The following is a 14,036-nucleotide window of genomic DNA, read 5'->3' on the forward strand; positions in this document are numbered from 1 at the left end:
CATTCCCATCTCTGTCCTTAATCATCAGAGCTTTAGTCTCCCAGTCATCTTGAAATTCTTCATCACGGCCCAGAACTGCCCATACTTCCTTCCTGAAGTCTTCACAACATTTATCTTTCCTTAATTCCCACCACTTGATCTTTTGCTGTCTTCTTTCCTTTTTTCACCTGCATAGTACCATCCAATGTTGTTTGACTAAACTCTTACCTGCCACCACCTTACAGTCTGTAATATCCCTTAGAATTTAATCTATCTGTGTAGACCTGCCTCCACTCTTGTAAGTCAGCCTGTGTTCCTCTTTCTTTTTGTTTGTGTGTGTTTACCACAGCCATTTCCATTCTCTTTGCGTAATCTACCATTGCCTGTCCTTCCATGTTTGTATCCCTAATGCCAAACCTGCCCATCACTTCCTCATCACCACAGTTCCCTTCCCCTAATTCATTATGCCTGCTACCCCTCCTGGGGCATAGGCCGCCTACAAGGGTCCTCCAGGCATCTCTATCCTGTGCCAGTCTCTCAAGCTGTTCCCAAGTGTAGCCTGTCTTCTTTCGGTCGGCATCAAGGTCACGGTACCAGATATTTTTTGGCCTGCCTTGCTTCCTCTTGGCTTGGGGGTTCCACGTCAGTGCTTGCCTTGTGGTGTTGAAGGGCGACCTTCGCAGAGAATGTCCAAGCCATCTCCAGCGTCTCTGGAGGATTGTTTCATCCATCGGCTGTTGTTTGATCTGCTACCAAAGGTCTTGATTCCTAATGGTTTTGGGCCAGTGGATGTGAAGAATCCGTCGTAAGCAGGTGTGGATGAATGTTTGGATGTTTTTGGTGGTTGCCAATGTGGACTTCCAGGTTTTAGCTCCGTACAGGAGAACTGACTTCACGTTGGAATTGAAGAGTCTGATCTTGGTGTAGACTGAGTAGCTTCCAGACTTCCAGATGTTCCTTAGCTTGACGAAGGCTGCTCTTGCTCTGCCTATTCTGGCCTTTACGTCAGCGTCTGTTCCTCCATGCTTATCGATGATGATCCGAGGTAGGTCAAATTATCCACTTCTTCTAGTGCATCTCGTTCAAGTCTGATGGCGTTGACTCTCAAGGTCTTGGTGTTTTCTCTATGGATGTTCAGGCCCACCTGTGCTGATGTCATCATCTCATACCCCACTCACCCTGCACACTATACATTTCAGCTTCTGCCCTCCAGAAGGCGCTACGGGACAATTGCCACCAGAACAACACATTTTAAAAACAGCTTTATCCCCGCTGCCATACAACTTCTGAACTCCAGCAGATAATCATAGATCACGAATTGAGAATTGTTTGTCTGTATGCATATCCTTACTGTCTCAATCTGTTCCCCCAGTCTTATGCTATATGTTATATGTTACATGTTACATACTGTTTGTACTGAAAACAAATTCCACCTGGCTGCAGTGTGGTCATTAAAGAATCAATCAATCAATCAATGTCTCTGCAACTGCTGTGGTCTTGTTTTGCATTTGCTGTTGGGTGTGGGAAAGTAGAGCGTGGTCGTCAGCAAAATCCAGGTCGTCCAACCGTTTCCACCGCGTCCACTGCATTCCGTTCTGTCGTTCTGACAATGAGGTCTTCGTCACCCAGTCCATTGCTAGCAGGAACACTATCGGGGACAGCAAGCATCCTTGTCTCACCCCTGTTCTCACTTGGAAGGTGTCCGTGAGGTGCTGACCATGGACTACTCTGAGTTTTTGATAATGTTGGTGACCTTCTCTGGAACGCCATAGTGTCTCAGCAGTTTACACAGGGTTCCTCTGTCTACACTGTCGAACACTTTCTCGAAGTCGATGAAATTGACGTAAAGAGGGGAGTTCCATTCCAAGGACTGCTCCAAGATTATCCTCAGGGGGCAGATCTGGTCTGCAAGATCGTTCCTTTTGGTAGCCAGCCTGTTGGTCCTGTAGCTGTGTCTACTGCGTCTTTCATTCTGTTGAGGATGAGTCTGTTGAAAACCTTGCTTGGAATGGATAGCAGAGTAATTCCTCTGTAGTTGCTGCAGTTGCTGAGGTCCCTTTTCTTAGGTACGTAGTTTGATAAGGTGGCTCTCCTCCCATTCTTTTGGAATCTTGTCTCCTTCCCAAATGTTCTTGAAAAGTGGGTGGAGAAAGTCCACTGTTGCAGTCTATGTCTAGGTCCTCATCTGCAGGTGGTATTTCTGGAGGGCTAATTAAACAGCTCCTCAAAGCTCTTCAAAGTCTTCCATCCGTCTTCCTCATTGTTCTTCCTCTCCCGTGATGCTGTTTCCCTGTTTGTCCTTCATGGGCCTCTCTGGTCTGCTAAAGTTTCCATACAGATTCCTGGTGGTGTCATAAAGGTCTTTCATGTTTCCGGGTTGAGCTGCCGCAGTAGCCAGTGAGTTGATGACGGATTTCTTGTCTGCCTTGATGCTTCTTCTGGCGTCTTTGACCTATTCCGTTCGGGTGCGACAGTTGTTCAGGTCTGCTGTTGTTCTCTTTCCTCGTCTGAATCTTTTTTAGGGAGTTTGCTGAGATCCATTCCTTTTGGTTTTGGTTGGTCTTTCTGGGACCCAAAACTTCCTGGCAGGCGGTGGTCACTGCTTCCCTTATTGTTTTCTAGCTCTCAATAATTTTCTCTTCAAGCAGCTCTTGCAGAACTTGGAACTTGTTATTAAGGGCAAGCTTGAACTCTTCACTTTTGGCTGGTTCCTTGAGAAGTGAGGTGTTGTACTTTTGGCGCTGTCCTGCTTCTCCTGTCCAGGTCTTCTTCAGCTTCAGCTTCAGATGGGCCACGACAAGATGGTGATCTGACCCAGCGCCGGCTCCTCTCCTGGTGCAAACATCTTGTAGGGATCTCCGGAACTTGCATGTGATGCACACGTGGTCTATCTGGTTCTCAGTAGACAGGTCCGGTGATACCCAAGTCACTTTGTGGATTCTTCGATGAGGGAAGATCCTGCAGCCGTTGACTAGGTTGTTTGCGGCCCACAGGTCGGCAAATCTCCCTCCATTGTTGTTCATCTCAAACAGTCCTTGTCGCCCCATGACCTCCTCGTAGACGGTGTTGTCGCTACTGATCTTGGCGTTGAGTTCTCCAATGAGAATGGTGATGTCTCTCTCTAGTAGACTCTGCAGGACAGCCTGTAGTCGGTCGTAAAAGTTCTCGTTAATTGGGGCATAGCACTGTATGATGTTCATGTTGATCCTCTTCTTTTTGTAGTGATGGCAAGACCGACTCTTTTTACTGATTCAAATCTTTGACTCTCAAAAAGTCAAATGAACAAGTCATGAATGAATCTTGAACTAATCATTTCATTCGTTTTACAGCAGGTGGCGCTTTAGCCCTATTGTGGGCGTTGTAAAGAAGGCTGCAGTTCTCCGACAAATACTGAAGGCAACATGGTTTGCTTCCGCTGACAAAGTTTACAAAGTACACAAAATGCCATAAGCCACATGTGTCAAACTCAAGGCCCAGGGGCCAAATGCGGCCCTCCAAGCTGTTTTGTGTGTCCCGCAGGAGACTAAAATGCAGCAGTTCCCTAACTTAAGTCATTAAAGTTTTTTTTATTACACAGCTATGAACAATATTTGTAGCGTGAATAAATAATAATCTGTTGCAGAAACATGTATCAGTCTGTTATGGAGAAGTTACATCTATACCAGTGGTCCCCAACCTTTTTTGTTTCAAGGACTGGTCAGCCAGTACCACCTGTTACTACAGACAAGTAGCTATGTACTGAGCATTGAAGGATCATTAAATTTTCAAAATAAAACATATTTTAAACTCTATTCTGTTCGTATCAATGTCTGAATGGCGTATTTTAAAGTATTGCCAGATAATCTTAAATAAAAAAAGTAAATGGATATGACTGGATTTTCTTTGAATTAAGTAAATTAGTAAAAAGTAAGTACATTTTTTCACTGTGTCCCACTGCGGCCTGGTACCAAATGACCTAAGAACTGGCAGTGGTCTGTGAACTGCGGGTTGGGGACTCCTGAGGTGGCCCCTAGTGAAAATGAGTTTGACACCCCTGCCATAAGCAATTAAAACCATGTGAAAAGCTAAGAAATAAAAACACACCACAATAGAAGAAGAAGAGACCTAAGCTCTCTGTCATGTGACAAATGAAACGAATCTGCGAGAACGAATGTTCACAACGAAAGATTAGTTCACAGAGAGTGATTCGTTCATAGCGAAAGATTAGTTCATAGCGAAAGATTAGTTCACAGGGAGTGATTTGTTCATAGTGAAAGATTAGTTCACAGCAAAAGATTAGTTCACAAAGAGTGATTCGTTTGCAATGAAAGATTAGTTCGCAGTGAAAGATTAGTTTGCAGAGAGTGATTAGTTCGCAGTAAGTGATTAGTTTGCAGAGTGTGATTCATAGTGAGTGATTTGTGAGTTCAAAATGAACAAATCTTACATATGACTTGGGAGTCATGGGTCATATGAAAGATTCGTTCATTTTGAACGAATCACTCGCGAACGACTATATCATTATAGCAATAGCTTGTGTACCCTTGTGTACCCTAGTGGCTGGTTTATACATATATATTCATATACAACAAATACTCACTCTTTAACGATCTCATCACCAAGATCGTTGTTATTGTTATAGTCAGGCTCCAAAAGGCACACATTCACACACGTGAGGTGTAATACATTGAGATACTTGGACAGTGGACATGTGTAGGAGTGGGCTGGTGGTGTGTGCACAGGTGTGTGTTGTGTCTATTTGGGTGTTTGCGCATGTATATGTGCTGGGTGTGAGAATGTGTGGGAGGACTGAGAAAGATTTGAGGCTGACTTGTGATTTTCTGTGTGTGTCTATGTGTGTGTTGCAACAGATTGAAGAGGGCAGACAGAGAAGGTTTTGCCTGCACACTGACAGTTGGTAAGAATGGTAGTGAGAAGAAACACACAATGACCATGGAAATAAAGCATGAAATTGTCGATAAAAATAAGTGTGGTGGCCGCTAAAGAAAGTATACAAATCGAAAAAGGAGGAGACCCAGGACACACTGGAGCGACTACGTCGCTCGGCTGTCCTGGGAACACCTCAGAATCCCCCCAGAAGAGCTGGAGGAAGTCTAGGGAGATGGAAGTCTGGGCGGACCTGCTCCAACTGTTTCCACCGCTACCCATAAACAGAGGATGATGGATGGACAAATCGAAAAAAAAACAAAAAATAAAAATAAAAACAGAAAAGTAAAAAAAACGTAAGTTAAGTTATGGACTGTACGTGTAAGGTACGCTACGGAATCAAGTGTCTTCGTACGGTTCAATTCTCTTTCATCCCTCCTTCCCTCCCTCCCTCCTCCTCCTTCAACGCCGCACATGCTACTGTATCGTCTGTCTCAAGACATTTTATATGACAGCAATCCTTATATACTATATTGTTTTTTGTGTGTGTATGTCTCTATAGCAATAAAAAACATGTTTTTAACTCTTTTTTTAGAGGGCTGCAACTGATTACTTTTTTTTCTATTATGTCTTATGGTAAAACATATTAAGAGATACAAGCACCTCGCGTTATAAGCTCAGTCCTGGAACGAATTATGCTCGTATCTTGAGGTTTCACTGTACACCCACGTATATGTATCTATATGTGAGTGTGTGTATATATATATATATTTATATATATATATACACACATTTATATAAACATGGACGGTCCCACTGTGTATATATATTGTGTGTGTATATATATATATATATATATATATATATACATACATACAGTGGGATGGTGAGATACAAGTTTAATCAGATTTTCTGATTAAAAATTATATTTAATTTCATATTAATAATAACTAAAAGCCAATCAATTCGTTCCAGCCCCCCAGAAATATACTATTACTTTTTCCCCCATCCAAACATAAAAAATAGATATAAACAAATATATTTATAATCACCCAGTGAGGGACAGTGAGCGAGGCATTGGACAGAGTGTCAAGGCCACTAAGCATAGGAGAAAGACTGGGAGTGAAGACTCAACTTATATTAGAAAGAAAGAGAGAGAGAGAGAGAGAGAGATTTATACACACACACACACACATATATATATATATATATATATGTTTCCCAGGAGAGTACGAATAATGTCTATTGACTTGGGGCGCGAAGGTTTGTGACTTTTAAAATATGGGTCCCCAGAAAAATTGGAAATTGTAGGGGTATAAAACATTGAAATGGACAAGAAAGAATGCACAGAGAGAGAGAGAGAAGACTGTTGGTCTAGGAATACTGGTCTCTACAACTGTCAGTGTGTGAACATCATACAGCACAAGTCTGTGTCACTACTAAGAAGACACAAGCACACAAATGGTCTGTCTCACATGCACATGAACTCACTGCAGCCAGAAGACGGCTGGGGCTGGTGACAGTCCCTGTCCCTGTGTCTGTTGGCTCCTCAAGAGGAATGTGGCAAAGTGACACACAGTGCCCAGTGGTGACACACACTGTCATCATTAGTGACAGAAATGGCCCACTTCCTTTTTCCAGTAAGCAGCCCTCCTCCACCATCAGCACTTTTATTATTTACTGAGGTCTTCCAACTGGATTCACCGTCCTCTAATTCTAACGGGATTTCGGGAGAATGGGAGTGACCTACAGTGGAAAATATGGAATAATATATTTGTTATATATTATGTTATATATGATGTATTGTAGCGGTGAGGCATTATTCCACAAACCTGCATTTATTAGTGAACGGTCGATTACAAAACTTGGTTACTGTCGGCCATAACCACGCCAAAACAACAAACAACTGTTCTTCAGTGAGGATGGTGAGTTGTTTTGCCAGGGTTCTGTTGAACTGCTCGACAAGCCCATCTCTCTGTGGATGTAAAGGAGTAGTCTGAGTCTTTTTTATGCCCATGCGCTCACACATAGCAGAAAACACACTTGACTCGAAGTTTCTGTATTGGTCACTGTGCATGACCTCAGCTGCTCCAAACCGGGAAAACATGCCCTCCACCAGAGCATCTGCGACAGTCCCTGCCTGGTCTGGTATGGCATACGCCTCCGGCCATAATAAAATATAATAATCCATGGCAGCTAAATCATAACAGTTGCCCCTGTCTGTGCGAGGAAATGGGTGCATGATGTCTACCGCCACCCTCTCTATTGATGACCCCACTGCCAGCTGCTGGAGTGGGGCATGAGACCGATCCAGGGGACCGTTGTGTGTTGTGCAGAGGTCACAGCGGCAAGAAAAGTCTTCGACATCTCTCCTCATCCGACCCCAGTAGAAACCCTGCTGGATGCGGCGGAGGGTTTTTGAGACTCCAAAGTGTCCTGCCCCAGCAGTACTATGAGAGGCTTTCAGCACTGTCTCTCTCAGTGCTCTGGGGACCATTCTCTTCCCCTGTAGCTGGCTCCTTACAGGCTCTCTGGAGCACTTCCTCATTCACCCGTAGATCCCCAAACTTTGTAAACAGTCCTTTAGTGGCAGGAGAGTATCCAGCAACCACGTTCCACTGTAGCTGTTGTCCTGACTCCACCCCCTGCAGCACGGAGCAGATCAGCATCCTGTTCCTTCTGTGCTTTCCATTCAGGTGAGTCAGCCATCTGCGTCTCTCTGCAAACAGACCCTACTCCATCCTGCATGGAGCCTTGTTCCTCCACACAGAAGTCTTTCTCCTGGACCTCTCTTTTTTCACAGTATCTGCAGCCATCTAGAGCACGGGGCGCCAAGACATAGTGTCAGCATTGGCATGGCGAGTTCGAGCTCTGTACTCCACTTGAAACATGTACGGTGCCAGTTCTTCCAGCCAGCGTGCAATCTGCCCTTCTGGCTCTTTGAAGGACATTAACCACTGGAGGGCAGAGTGGTCAGTTCGGACAGTGAAAACCAGGTGGCTTATTGCCCTCACGATATCCAGCAGTTCTCTCCATTTCACACAGAAGCTCCAATCAGCTTTGTTGAAAGTTTTACTGAAGTATGCCACTTTCTCCCCCTCTACCCCTACCTGACTCAGCACCGCGCCCATCCCCAATCCTGTGCCCCAGAAACTCCAGCTCTCTTCTCATGAAGCAGCACTTGTCGGGGTGAAGCTTTAGACCAGCTGTTGATATTCTCTGTAGAACCCACCACAGGGCCCCTAAGGCTGCATGGAAAGAGCCCCCATGGACCAGTATGTCATCCAAGTATGGAATGTCGGCGGACATTTTTGCTCCATAGGAGCAAAAATGCTCCATAGGAGCAAAAATGTCTTTAAAGTCCAGCAATAACTGCCACAGCTCCTGCTGCTGCTTGGGTTCCAGGTTTTCACAGCTGCGCCTCCATATCTCTCGTACTGCTGTCAGTCTGTCCTCCTCACCTGCAGTGGGCTGCTGGTCAGGTGCGGGGGACTGTTCAACAACTGACATACGGGCTGTGGGGGACAGGGGCAGAGGGAAAAAGCTTGGGGCTGGGGGCCCGGGCCCCAACGTTCCTTTGTTGCCTCATTAGCCAGCTTCCTAGTCGAAACTCTTATGTGGGCAACATGCTCTTAAGCACGGTTAAACTCAGCCTCATGCTTCGACATACCGGCGTAGGCATCGCTCATCGGCTCCTCTTTGATTTTCGGCCGGGCTCCGGTCTTTTTTATCTGTTCTTCCAAGCTGCAGGCTGAATTAGCCAGGTCCAGGCTAGCTGCACTAGCGCAGGTTAGCAAGACTTTAACCGTTTTATTTCTGACACCAGTGTAGGGTCCGACTGGACGTGTAATGAATTGTGAGGCGTTATTCCACGAACCTGCATTCATTAGTGAACGGTCGATTATGAAACTTGGTTACTGTCGGTCCTAACCATGCCAAAACAACAGAACACTCCCGGTCTCACACATCAGCTCAACTCCTCCGTGTTCTGTTCACTCTCACTCTCGGCAAGGTGCTCTCACTTTTACCTGCTTCCCCGCCCTCTTGCTCTCGCATTCATCCAGACACATTTAAAGACCCTCGTCAATAGCGCTGTCTGCAGCAGCCTGGTGCCTCATGGGAAGGCAGCAGGGGCGTGTCTTGATAGGCCGTGCATCGCCAATTTCGTGCTGCACCAGGCCCACTTCCTATCGCACACCACTAATGGAAATGGCCGTGGTAAACACCTATTTCCAAAAGAAAGAGGAACACAGGGTGACACAGATAGATTATATTCTATGTAGAAGAGGTAATCTGAGGGAGATTAGTGACTGTAAGGTGGTGGCAGGCGAGAGTGTAGTCATACAACATTGGTTGGTAGTGTAAACGATGACGATGGAGGTGAAAAAAAGGAAGACAGTGAAGAGAAGAAGTTCAACTAAGGAAAGAGAAATGTTGTGAAGACTTCAGGAAAGAAGTAAGGACAGTTCTGGGCCGTGTTGAGGAAACCCCAGATGACTGGGAGACTACAGCTATGGTGATAAGGGAGACAGGTAGGAAGGTGCTTGGTATGTCCTCTGGGCAGAGAAAAGAAGACAAAGAGACCTGGTGGTGGAATGACGAGGTCTAGGAGAGTGTACAGAGAAAGAGATTAGCGAAGAAGACAGTGACAGAACAGAAGAGAACAGACTGGAGTACAAAGAGAGGACAAGGGAGGTGAAGAGGGAAGTGGCCAAGGCCAAACAAAAGGCATATGAGGAGTTGTATAAGAGTTTGGACACAAAAGAAGGAGAAAATGAATTGTATAGATTGGCGAGACAGAAAAATCAAGCTGGGAAGGTTGTGCAGCAGGTGAGGTGGATTAAGGACAGAGAAAGGAACGTAATCATAGGTGAGAAAGGTGTCCTCAGAAAATGGAAGTAGTACTTTGAGGAGTTGTTGAATGAGGAAAATAAAAGGAAACTTGGGAATGAGGAGCCAGAAACTATTAGGAAGAAGGTAGATCAGATTAGGATGAAGTAAGAAAAGCCCTGAAAAAGACAAAGAGCGGAAAGTCAGTTGGTCCCAACATACCAGTGGAAGTATGCAAGTGATTAGGACAAGTGGCAGAAGATTTTCTGACTAAGTTGTTAAACAGAATTTTAGAGACTGACAAGCTGCCTGATGGGTGGGGGAAAAGTTTTCTGGGGCCAATTTACCAGAAAGGTGATTTGCAGAGTTGTAACAACTACAGTTGCACGATACCCACTGTACCCTGTGGTGCCAAATCGTAACGGTACCTACTATACTAGAAATTTTACACAACTGTACTACCGTGGATTACTAAACACCGGTGCCAGTTTCCGCTTCATAGCGGTCGCCTCTACTCTCCTCCCTTGCTTTTCAGTGCATACTACTCCCTTGTAAACCTACCCACATGGCAACTACTGCAACCAAACTAGACAGCTGCTGAATGATTGGTTGTTTGCCTGTTATTGGTGACGTCTGAGGATATGATAGACTGTTTCCGCAAGCTGGGTCCACCCGTCTGTAGGCTAATTGGCTGTCTCGTCATGCACACGGTTTACGGTCACAAACACGAGACAACACATACTATGGCAGAAGCACCGAGTGGCTGTTTCTCAAAAAATGTAACTCCAAAAGTCACATTTGGAACTATTTTGGTCTTAAGCAAGGCACAATTGGTAAAGCAGTAGACGATGGCCGTCCACTGTGCAGGCACTGCCACCAAGCTGTAGCAGCCAAAGTTGGCAACACCAACCTCATAAAACACCTGCAGTGTCGTCACCCAGATTTATATGTTGAATACCAGGTTAGTATACCTTGTTTATTTTCTTATTGGCTAAATTAGGTTATATGCTCCATGTACAGACAGAGGAATGAAGTGTTAAACAATATCAAGGTATAAAGCACCTAGAAAATGCATACAAACATAGTTTTCACAGGAAAACTGTTCCTGTTAATTGTATTTTGTCTTCTATGTTGGAGAAGAAGCAATATTGTCAAATACCTTTTTCCTTTAAAGGCCAGTGTTTGTTTTTGTTTTGTTTTTTCAATTTTATAATAGGCTATTCATGAAAATATTTCTTTCAGTCTAGGTCTTCACCAGTATTATGTTTATGATGCACCAAACAACATTATAAGTAATTAATAACTATTTATACCTTGGATACAAATGGATTGTAGTTCATAAAAATAATAATAATTAAAAAAAGGCTGCAGTATCGTGATAATACCTGGAACCGTGATACTTTGTCTGGTATAGTCTCGTGGTTACTCATTTTGGTATTGTGACAACTCTAGTAACAACTACAGAGGGATAAAGTTGATGAGCCATACCATGAAGATTTGAGAAAGAGTAGTTGAAGCCAGGTTGAGGCAGGTTGGGATTTGTGAACAACAGTATGGTTTCATGCCTAGAAAGAGTACCACATATGCAATATTTGGATGCTGATGGAGAAGTCCAGAGAAGGTCAAAAAGAACTACATTGTGTATTTGTAGATTTAGAAAAGGCATATGACAAAGTTCCAAGGGAGGAACTGTGGTTTTGTATGATGAATTTAGGAGTGGCAGAGAAGTACGGTATGTTAGATTGGTTCAGGATATATATGAGAATAGTACAACAGTGGTGAGGTGTGCTGTTGGAAGGACTTCAAGGTGGAGGTGGGACTACATCAAGTATCGGCCCTGAGCCCCTACGTGTTTGCTTTGGTGATGGACATATTGACAAATGAGGTCAGACAGGAGTCCCCATGGACTATGTTGTTTGCAGATGACATTGAGATCTGTAGTGAGAGTAGGTAGCAGCTACAATAGGCAAAAGACAGGAGGCGGAGCGGGAGGTGGCAGAGTTAAAGATGCTAAGATTCTCTTTCGGAGTGACAAGGATGGAGAAAAGAAGCCAGATTGAGATGGTTTGGATGTGCGAAGTAGGGACAGTGGATTGCAATGTGGCGCTAGAGATGGAGCTACCAGGTAGGAGACAAAGAGGGGATTTATGGATGCAGTGAGGGAGGACATGCAGACAGTTGGAGTCAGAGTAGAAGATGCAGAGAACAGGGTGAAATTGAAATCAATTATTCAATGTGGCAACCCCTAAAAAAGGGACTAAAAGAAAAGAAAAATCTTTCTCCAGTCTCTCACCCCTCAAACTCAGGGTTACATATAGTCCTGAAGGCAGCTGCCTGCTGGGAATACTGCACAGCTATTCCGTATTTCCTATCTGGCAGTGGTGGCTTAGTAGTTAAGGAAGCAGACTTTGGTTCGAAAGGCTTCAGGTTCAAGTCTACCAGCTGCCAACTTACTACTGAGGTGCATTGATGGCTTCGTCCCCACACACTGCTCCTGGGGGCTTAAAGCTGCCCACTGTTCACTTTGGTGATGGGTTAAAAGCAGAGGTCACATTTCATTGTGTGCAGTGGTTTGCCACAATAACAAGTAGTTGTTTTAGGAAATAAATACCTGAGTAAAAAAAATATTTAATATTTTTTATTTCTGCCACATTGGGGGAAAACATTACTGTTTTTCAGAATGGATTAAAGGGGGTGACAATAGTCACTACAAAAAGCTGGAGCCTTTTGTTTCATATCAACAGTAGTGCTTATTTTGACAGCCAATTATCACTGAGTCTCAGTTTTAGCCTTTAGACTTAATTTATCACTGATCATCATCATTTATCATCTCACCTGTTGTTAATTAGCTTCACTTGTGCCACCTGGTGTTCCCTGTGTATATATACCCCTCTCCCTCACTCTGTCGGGGTTGGATCATTGTGATTGTGACTGTGTTTGATCATTGTAATTGTGTTAGATCTTCATGTCCGTGAGTTTCCTACTCTGTGTTTCCTCGTGTTCCGTGTTTCCTCGTGTTCCAAAGAGAATTCCATGCCTGTTAGTTCTTCGTGTTTTGTTACTTTGGACTTTGTAAATAAAACTACCTGCACCAGAAAGAGTCTCGCCAGTACTGCATGTGGGTCCTGCCTGCTTCCTGCGTTGCCCACACGTGACAGTGGTTGGATCAGGGAAATCCCCTGAATTCCGTAGACATCGATTCATACATGTTTAGCACTTTTATTGCATTTTGGCTCTACTTCTGCTTCTTTCTTAACAATACAACACTTGTTAAACTGCAGTACTGTGGGTTCCATCCATTTATTAGACACCCATCATCTTCAGACAGAGGCAGTACCTCCAGCAGACAAAGTAGTACGTGATGAAGCTCAAGCCATCATCTGGTACATGACAGTTAATTTACTGGTCTCTGCAGTCTCTCTGGAGCTCAGTCCATTAGAGATACTCTTCCCACCCTTTGTACTAGGAGCTCTGCATTCTGAATTTGCAACAACTGCATGAAGCTTTCATGTCAGTGTGGACATGTAAAATATTTTCATCGTTATTCTGTGCAAGGAAAAAGCAAATGAAGAGTAATTCAGAATTTGGATAGTTGGTGTACGTCATGAGAGTCTTCTCACTGTGATTAAATACATTTCTTATTTCTTATTATTTCTTACACACAAAAAATATATATCATTGATACACACGCACACACACAAACCCCTGTTCTAACTAAAATGGCAGTTTCCATGGCATTCAGATCTAGTTTTTCCATCTGGGTCGAATGAATCATTGTGCTATTTCACCAGCCAGTTACATTCCAAATGATCTTCATATCAAAACAAAATTAACCTTGTTATGCAAAAAATAATTTTCAACTGGCATTTCTAATGTATTTGTATCATTTTATTTTGAAATAAAAATGAAAAGAACCAAAATAATGCTTGGTCTTTTACAACAAACAGTTTTCCATCCATTCATCCATCATCAACCACTTATCCGGGGCACAGTAGTCGGGGCAACAGTCTGAGCAGGGACACCCAGACTTCCCTCTCCCTCAACACTTCCTCCAGCTCTTCCGGGGGGACCCCAAACCACTCCCAGGCCAGCCGAGCAACATAGTCGCTCCAGCGTGCCCTAGGTCTTCCCCTAGATCTCCTCCCAGAAGGACAGGACCCAAGCACCTCATGGGCATGCAATGTAAATGCCCAAGCCACCTCAGCTGACTCCTTGATGTGGAGGAGCAGTGGCTCTACTTCAAGCTCCTCTCATGTGACAGAGCTCCTCACCCTATTTCTAAGGGAGTGCTCTGCCACCCTGCGGAGAAAGCTCATTTCAGCCGCTAGTATCCGGGATCTCGTTCTTTCGGTCATGACCCA

General features: G+C 44.3%; 1 pseudogene; it reads right to left on the reverse strand.

The window, feature by feature from the left end:
- Positions 1–356: 356 nt before the first annotated feature.
- On the reverse strand, positions 357–8,901 carry LOC103398942 (uncharacterized; annotated as a pseudogene).
- Between the last annotated feature and the right edge of the window lie 5,135 nt (positions 8,902–14,036).

Source organism: Cynoglossus semilaevis, unplaced genomic scaffold (genome assembly GCF_000523025.1).
Source record: "Cynoglossus semilaevis isolate Cse_v1.0 unplaced genomic scaffold, Cse_v1.0 scaffold1460, whole genome shotgun sequence".
NCBI classification, from domain to species: domain Eukaryota; kingdom Metazoa; phylum Chordata; class Actinopteri; order Pleuronectiformes; family Cynoglossidae; genus Cynoglossus; species Cynoglossus semilaevis.